Consider the following 9470-nt stretch of genomic DNA (forward strand, 5'->3'; position numbering starts at 1 on the left):
AAAAAATTCAGTCATCTCCTGGAGCTTTGTTTTTCACCATTGCCTTCAGTGCAGCTTGGACTTCTTCCTTCAGTACCATCTGTCCTATATCATATGCTACCTCCTGAAATGGTTGAACATCAGCCAATTCTTTTTGGTATAGTGACTCTGAATTCTTTCCATCTTCTTTTCATGGTCCCTGCATTGTTAATTATTTTCCCCATACAATCCTTCAACATAGAAACTCAAGGCTTAAATATTTTCTTCAAGTCTTTCAGCTTGAGAAATGCTAAGCCTGTTCTGCCCTTTTGTTTTTCTATTTCCAGGTCTTTCCACAAGTGATTATAAAACTTTACTTCGTCTTCTCCAGCCACCCTTTGCAATCTTTTGTTCAGCTCTTTTACTTCAACATTGCTTCCTTTCATTTTAGCTACTCAACATTCAAGAGCAACTTTCAGAGTCTCTTTTCTCATTCAGTTTGGTAATTTCTTTCTTCTCTGTTTTTTGAAGACTTGTTGATGTCAGCCAAAGATTAAACAGGCTCATAAAAAAAAAAAAAAAATGAGACTAAATGGGCATACCAGCCAAGGGGCAAGGACAAGAAGGCAGGAGGTAACAGTAAAGCTGGAAATGGGGAACCCAAGGTCAAGTAGGGAAGGTTGTTGATATGTAGTGGGGTTGGCAACCCATGTAACAAAACGATAGGTATATTAATTGTTTAATGAGGAATTTGTTGTCTATGTAAAACTTCATCTAAAGTACAACAAAAAATTTAAAAAAAAAAGAAATCAAAGGACATATGGCATAGAGAAATCGGCAAAAACCTCTTTATAGTGTTAAAAAAAAAAAACCAAAGAGGTCACATTAAGGACTAAGGTGTGCCTGAACCAAGCCATGGTATTTTCATTTATCTAGTGTGCATGTGAAAAATGGACATGAATAAGGAAGATCGAAGAAGAATTGTTGCATTTGAATTATGATGTTGGCAAACAATATTGACTATATCGTGGACTGCCAGAAGAATGAACAAATCTCTCTTGGAAGAAGTACAGCCAGAATTTTCATTAGAAGCGAAGATGGCAAGACTTCAGACATGTTATCAGGAGAGACCAGTCACTAGAGAAGGACATCATGCTTGGTAAAGAAAAGGGTCAGCAAAAAAGAGGAAGACCCTCAAGGAGATGGAATGGCACTTTCAGTGGCTGAAACAAGGGCTGGAACATAGCAATTTTTGTGAGAATGGCACAGGACAGGGCAATGTTTCATTCTGTTGTACATGGGTTGCTATGAGTCAGAAGCAATTCAATGGCACCTAACAACAACAATAGGTTGGTACTTATATTGTTTCCCGGATAAAAACTGTAATGACTTAATCCTTTAAACCAAACAACCTCTTAAGACAGTTTTGAAGAAATAACACCAAGAGTACAGAATTATGTAGTGTCAGATTAATGGAGGAAATCCTTGGTCAAATGAACCATTTGCTATGAAATCACATTTTGTGAGATTTGAAGAAGATCATTGCCTACACTGGGAAGAGTATGGAAAGCCTTAATATGCCCAAACATTCCATCTGTAAAGTGAGGGCTTTAATTTCTTACCTGTCAACCTTACACAGGAACAGAAAAAATCAAACCTTAGCAATGGAACTATACGTAGCTTAAGTTGTTGTATTAATGCTAACATAATATATATGAAAATTGGTCTATGAAATCCAGTCTGAAAGAAATATTTCTCTTTAAAATTTCTTTAAATTCTAGAAAATGTCCTACACTCTACTTTGGTGAGTAACATCTGGGGTCTTAAACGCACGTGATTGACCATCTAAGATACATACTCCACTGGTCTCACCCCATCAGGAGAAAGGGAGGATGCAGAAAACTAAAAACACAAGGGAAAGATTAATACAAAGGGCTAATGGTCCACAACTAATATATCCTCCACCAGACTGAGTCTAACACTACTAGATGGTGCCCGGCTACCACCATACACTGACAGTGATCACAATACAGGGTCACACCAAACGGAGCTGCAGAAAAATGTAGAATACAAGTCTAACTCACAGAAAATGCCAGACTTCCTGGCCTGACAGAAACTGGAGAAAACCTGGGAGTAAGGGCCCTGGACACATTTTAGCTCAGTAATGAAGTCAGTCCCGAGGTTCACCCATCAGCCAAAATTTAGACATGCCTATAAAACAAAATGAAACTAAAGGAGCACACCAGCCCGCTGGCAAAGGTTAGAAGGCAGGAGGGGACAGGAAAGCTGGTAAAAGGGAATCCAAGGTCAAGAACGGAGAGTGTTGACATGTCATGGGGTTGGTAACCAATGTCATAAAACAATATGTGTACTAACTTTTTAATGAGAAGCTACTTTGTTCTGTAAACATTCATCTAAAGCACAATAATGAAAAAAAAATTTCTTTAAATTTTTTTCATTGGACTCTGAGTCTCCACGGTACCCCTGAGTCTGGTGACTCTGCTTCTCCTTTCTCAAACTGAAGGCCCCAGAATCAGTGGTAGGCTCAGATTTCCAAGATTCACGGCCTGTCTTCCTGGACACAGCATGAAAGCCATTATTTGTGATGACTTTGCAGAGTGTCCAGGGTGCTACTATGGAGCATGCTCCAGGCCCACTTTTGCCCCAAAATTACTGGCCTTTACCTTCTTTCTAGCATCCAGGAATCTTCTCAACCCTTGATCTTGAAAGTGGTCCCTCTCTCCTACTTTTTGTATCTTCCCTATATTTTTCACAATTTACTTCCATCCATTGGATTAAGAGGCAAAATGGAGGAAACGAGTTTCCTTGGAAATAAACCTAGCTGTCATGGATTGAATTGTGTCCCTCAAAAATATGTTTATCAATTTGGCTATGCCATGATTCCCAGTATTGAGTGATTGCCCACCATTTTGTCATCTAATGTGATTTTCCTATGTGTTGTAAATCCTATCACTATGAAGCTAATGAGATAGATTAGAGACAGTTGTGCTGATGAGCTCTACAAGACTGAATTGTGATTTAAGCCAATCTCTTTTGAGATATAAAAGACAGAAGACCTCATACTACCAAGAATGCAGAGTGGGGAGCTAAGCATGTTCTTTGGAACTGGGGTTCCGGTGTGGAGAAGCTCCTAGTCCAGGGAAAGATTGATGAGAAGGACCTTCCTCCAGAGCCAATAGACAAAGCCTTCCCCTGGAGCTGACACCCTGAATTTGGACTTATAAACTCCTAGACTGTGAGAGAACAAAATTCTCTTTGTTGAAGCCATCCACTTGTGGTATTTCTGTTACAGCAGCACTAGATGACCAAGACACTAGGCAAAATCTCAATCTTTCTCTTTCTGTCTCTCCTTCTCTTTCGGTCTGGGTCTGAATTTATAGTGTTCCTTTAAAAATTATTTTTAATTTTTTGTATATCTAATTTGACACATTGTTTAATTTTTATTGGAATGTAAGTAAGTGTAGAACAATTAATACTAAATAAAAGAAACGAAGAAAATCTGTGAAGGAAGGAACATGCTGTTTGTTGTGCTGAATTCTTGCCATTTCTGTACATATAATATCTACCAACACTTATCTTCCCAAAGTACAATCAACATTTAGGTTTATATCTACCTGAGTTCTAACTATGGAAATTGTTTTTAAAAACTGTATTTATTCAACATTACTGTATCAGATTACATCTTGATGGCAACTAAGCATAATGGCACCAAAAAATAAGAGAGCCAAGTTTTTACTACTTCTTGCTATCTAGTTATTCATGTGACACACAAAAGGCCACATACACATTTTTACCTCCATCTACCTTATGGGAATAATAATAACTGCTCAAATATTATTCTGACTGACATAAGGCTATTTCTCTCTTTATAAGCCTCTTGAGGGCCTCTTTGATCTCCTTGTTCCTCAGACTATAGATCAGAGGGTTAAAAATCGGGATGATTATGACATAGAACACTGATAGCACCTTGTCCCGCTTCATGGACTGATTAGACTTGGGACTCAGGTACACAGAGAAGGCTGTGCCATAATAGAGTGTCACAGCTGCCAGGTGGGAGACACAGGTATTGAAGGCTTTGGCACTGCCTTTGCCTGAGGATATTTTCATGATGGATGCTGCAATGAAACCATAGGATAAGAGGATAACAAACAAAGAACTAAATCCAACAACAATAGCTACCAGAAGAAGAATCATTTGGCTGACGAAGGGGTTGGAGCAAGACAAGGAAATAATCTGAGGCAACTCACAGAAGAAATGTTGAATGATATTTGGCTCACAGTACTAAAGTTGAAAGCAGGAGACTGTTTGAATTAAACTACTAAGGAAACCAGTCACGTAGGCCCAAGCGACCATCTTCCCACAGAGGTCAGGTACCATGATGGCTGAGTATTGTAGTGGGCTGCCAATGGCCACATATCGGTCATAGGCCATGGCGGCCAAGAGGCAGGTCTCAGCCAGAACCATCTAGGCTGCAACAAAATACTGAGTTGCACAGGCAATGAAGGAAATCATTTTTTCTTTTCTTAGGAAGTCCAAGAGCATCCTCGGGCTGATGGAAGAAGAATAGCAGATATCTATAAATGACAGGAAACTGAGAAAATAGTACATGGGTGTGTGAAGGTGGGAGTCCATCCTGATGAGAAAGATGAGACCCAGGTTCCAGATGAGAGTCACCAGGTAGATCCCAAGGAATACTGGAAAGAGGATGAGCTGCAGCTCTTTTTCATTTGAGAGACCCAGGAGAAAAAACATGGCCACAAATGATTGGTTTCCTTTCCATTCCATGGACCTGCTTGATGTCATCTGCTGAAGAATAGATGACAGATGTAAATAGCTTTATTCTCAAAAAAAGATTCATAGTTTTTTTTTAGTCAAGCATCAGGCTAATTTTACAACATTAAAATATCAATGTTGAGTTAATACAATCCCCTTTCATACACAATCATCAACCTTAACTGAAAAATCCTCTTGGCAATGTATTATCATTCTTTCTTTGGGTACAAAAGGCTTTCAGTGGGCATCTTTAATCCATTTTCTTCTAAAATATCTTCATTTCATGTTTCACCATGGCACATTTTACATATATGTGAGACTTCGGAGATAGGCCAAATTAGGAAAATAGTGCAATTGCTTTATACGGCAAAACAGAAAAATTCTACTTGAACATTGCTCTGCCATTAGCTCAATGATTGGAGAAGCTCCCGAATATTCACAATAAGGAGACTGAGTAGGTACTCTTTAAAATCTCTTTGAGAAGTGGCCTTCAATTAATCTATATTGAGGCACTCTTGACAATTCTGTAACGCCCTTTCTGCTTTTATGATACCTTGAGAGATGTCAGAATCATGTAGCAGGGTGGTGGGAAGGGTCAATCAGAAGAAGCAGAGGCTTGAAAATGGATTGTGACATAACCAAATTAGTGATTTTAGGAAAGCCCCTGAGAAATGAAGTGATACAAGGTTAGGTAGAATGCTTGAAACTCCCTTTATTGTTCCTACAGACTTTCCTTTCCTCAAATCAGAAATACTTCAGAATTCGATTGTCTAGGACAGTGATTATTGATCTTCTTAGTGCCCTTTTGAAAATCTGGGGAAACTCAGGTTCCTCTATCCAGCAAAATGCAACCCCTTCTCACTTTTACATAGAGCGTTTAGGGATTTTCAGTCACCTTGAAGTTTATTTGTGGTTCTCAGATCAGAGACTTCTACAGGGGAAACTGACTTGGACTTTTGTAAGATTCATGCTTAGGCAGTAGGCATGTAGAATGGGAACATCGGGCAAGATTTAGGAAGATTTTTTTTCCCCATCCTTCACATGGGAGTCAGTCCAGAAAAACACAGAAGTAAGTCTTCGAACAAATGTTAACTAAGCAAAAAAATATTTTTGCATCAGGAATTATATGTTCCTTTCAAGATGATATATCTGTTGTTTTCTCTATGGTGTCACTAAAATATCCCCCAAGAAAAACATTTTTATTCAGATGAACCCAAACTAGAAGGAATATTATGAAATATTTTAAGTATAGAAAATAGGTGTCAAATGTAGCCTGGGAGTTGTATATAAGGAAAGAAAGTAGACATCTTGAAGATTTTCATAGAGAAAAACAGGGGTATTAATGGAATAAGATCTTTTTATGAAGTACAAATGTTTGCTGACATTAGCTGCTCAGAACATTTTCCTTCTCTCCAGTCATTTCCCTGTCACCAGGTTCAAAAGTTGAAGAAAAAGAGAAAATCCCTATGGAAGAATAAGGTCATGACTAGGAAAGTAAGGTCAACGGGCCCATTTCTCTAAATCAGATTAGTTGTGGCTTTCAGGTACCCTGTTTTCAGAAAGATTCTGACAGAATGAAGGAATTAATTAGAAAAGAAAGTTGAGATGTCTGATATTAGGAAATAAGGGGAGAGTGGTAGCAGATGGACAATGAGACAATGCATTTACCATCCAGACTTAGCATTGGTCCCCCCAGAGAGACTGAATGGAGGTAAAATCATGTGGAAAGTGAGCAGAATATCATATTCATTATCATTATTAACATCATCATCATCACTAACAATGCAAGACAACAAAGTGATTTATTGAGCATCTATGATACATATTGATGTTTACCTCATGATCATGAAGATCTGCATAGGTTCCTCTAATGCTCATTCATTCAATATGGTATTAGGCCAGTGCGCTGTCTACTAAATACTATTCTGCATATTGCTTCTCCCTATATTTTCTCTTATGTACCACTCTAGAACTCTAATTGAATGTGTGTTGGATCTTCTCATTATATTCTCCACATCACTGAAACCTGCATTTTTTTTTTGTACTTCTAAACTGTGTACTATTTAATTTTTATAGATATGTCCTCCAGCTCATTCATTCTATCTTACCCACTGCCATTGAGTTGATTATGACTCATAGTGACCACATAGGCCCTACGGGGCAGAGTAGAACTGCCCCATAAGACTTCCAAGGAGTGCCTGGTGGATACAACCTGCCGACTTTTTGATTAGCTCTTAGCCACTGGACCACAAGAGTTTCCCGTTCCATCTTAAGCTGTGTTAATTGGCTACTTAACCCATTCACTGAGTTTTAGATTTTAATCATAACAATTTGTTTTGTCTTCTAAAGGTTCATTTTCTTCTTTTCTCATATATGCCTGGAAGATGTTAAAAGTATCTTCTTTAACATCAGACCACAGCCTGAATCTAGGATGCAAGATTGTACCAGCCAGATAACAACCTAGGAAATGAACACTCAAAGACAATCCAAAACCAAAACCATTGCACAGGGAACCAGACAGGTTAATCTGTAAATGACAATGTCAGAACAATAAAAGAAGGAATAAATGATATAGGTATAGAACTTTCTAATGGAGAGGAAAGCAAGGCGATAACAACTAATAATAGGCTGGTTCAAACTAAGGGAATATAAAGGTAAATTTCAAGATAATCACAAAAAAAGTTAACAAACCTACTCATCAAAACAGAAAAACATGAAGCCTCAATAAAGACAAAACCTACAAAAACAAAACAAATGAAAAAGAAATACAAAAACAAAAGGAGCTGAGCACAGGAGAGTAAGAGGAACAAAGAAAATGTGAGGACCAAAAAAAAAAAAAAAAAACACTACAGAAGGACAGCAATAAACACACCTATCAATAATTACACTGAATGTAAATGGCCTAAATGCACCCACAAAGAGACACAGAGTGACAGAATGGATAAAAAAATTAGATCCATCAATGTGCTGTCTACAAGAGACCACATCTCAGAAACAAAGATATAAATTTATTAAAAATCAAAGGATGGAAAAAAATATATCAAGCAAATAACTACCAAAAAAGAGCAGCAGCAGTGATACTAATCTCAGATAAGACAGACTTTAAAACAAAATCCACCATAAAAGACAAAAACCCAACAAAAGACAAAAAAGGCACTATATAATGATTAAAGGGACGATCCATCATGAAGTTTTAACCATAATAAACATCTACACACCCAATGACAGGGCTCCAAAATACATAAAACAAACTCTAGCAGCACTGAAGAGAGAAATTGACATTTCCACAATAATAGTAGAAGACTTCAATACACCATTCTCAGTAAAGGACAGAACATCTAGAAAGAAACTCAACAAAGATAAAGCAGGGTTAAAGAGCACAATCATCTAACAAACCCATAGACATATATAGAACACTCCACCAAACAGCTGCAAAGTACACATTCTTTTCCAATGCACACGGAACATTCTGCAGAATAGACCATATCTTAGGCCACAGAGCAACCCTCAACAAAATCCAAAACATTGAGATAATACAAAGTATCTTCTCTGACCACAACACCATCAAAGCAGAAATTCCCAACAGGAAGGGAAAGAAAAAAAAAATCAATTACTTGCAAACTGAATAACACCTTGCTTAAAAACGACTTTTATTTTTTAAAAACGACTGGGTAATACAAGAAATCAAAGATGGAATCAAAAAGTTCCTAGAATCAAACGAGAATGAAATTACACTACTTCAAAACCTTTGAGGCACAGCAATGGCAGTCCTCCAAAGTCAATTTATAGCACTAGTAGCACACATCAAAAAGAAGAAAGGGACAAAATCAAAACATTAGTTACACAACTTGAACAAATAGAAAGAGAACAGCAAAAGAAACCCACAGCTACCAAAAGAATGGAAAAACAAAAGATCAAAGCAAAAATAAATGAAATAGAGAATAGAACAGCAATAGAATCAACAAAACCAAAACCTGGTTCTTTGAAAGGATCAACAAAATTGACAAACCACTGGCCAAATTGACAAAAGGAAAACAGGAGAGAACGCAAATAACTCAAATAAGAAATGAAATGGGGGACATTACAAGATAGCCAACCGAAATAAAAAGGATCATAACAGACTATTATGAAAAACTATACTCAAACTTGAAAACCTAAAGAAAATAGACAAATTTCTAGAGACACTACCTACACAAACTAACACAAAATGACGGTGAAAATCTGAACAGACCCGTAACAGAAGAGATGGAAAAGGTAAAAAAAAAAAAAAAGCTCTGGCCCAGATGTCTTTACTGGAGAATTCTACCAAACATTCAGAGAGCTTATGCCAGTACTCTTCAAACTATTTCAAAACATAGAAAAGGAAGCAATACTTCCAAAACATTCTATGAAGCCAGCATAACCCTGATACCAAAACTAGGCAAAGACACCACAAAAAAGAAAATTACAGACCAATATCTCTCATGAACATACATGCAAAAATTCTCAATAAAATTCTAGCCAATAGAATTCAGCATAATATCAAAAAAAAAAAAAGAAAAAAATACAGCATGACCACAAAAGATTAATTGCAAGTATGCGAATGGTGCAAAGCTGGTTCAACATTAGAAAATCAATCAACATAATTCACTACATAAATAAAAGGAAAGAAATGAATCACATGATCACCTCGATCGACGCAGAAAAGGCTTTTGACAAAGTCAAACACTCATTCTTGA

General features: G+C 37.2%; 1 pseudogene; it reads right to left on the bottom strand.

Annotated features, from left to right (window-relative positions):
- Positions 1-3813: 3813 nt before the first annotated feature.
- Positions 3814-4782, bottom strand: LOC126080641 (olfactory receptor 5A1-like; annotated as a pseudogene).
- Between the last annotated feature and the right edge of the window lie 4688 nt (positions 4783-9470).

This window comes from Elephas maximus, chromosome 7, assembly GCF_024166365.1.
Source record: "Elephas maximus indicus isolate mEleMax1 chromosome 7, mEleMax1 primary haplotype, whole genome shotgun sequence".
Taxonomy (NCBI): domain Eukaryota; kingdom Metazoa; phylum Chordata; class Mammalia; order Proboscidea; family Elephantidae; genus Elephas; species Elephas maximus.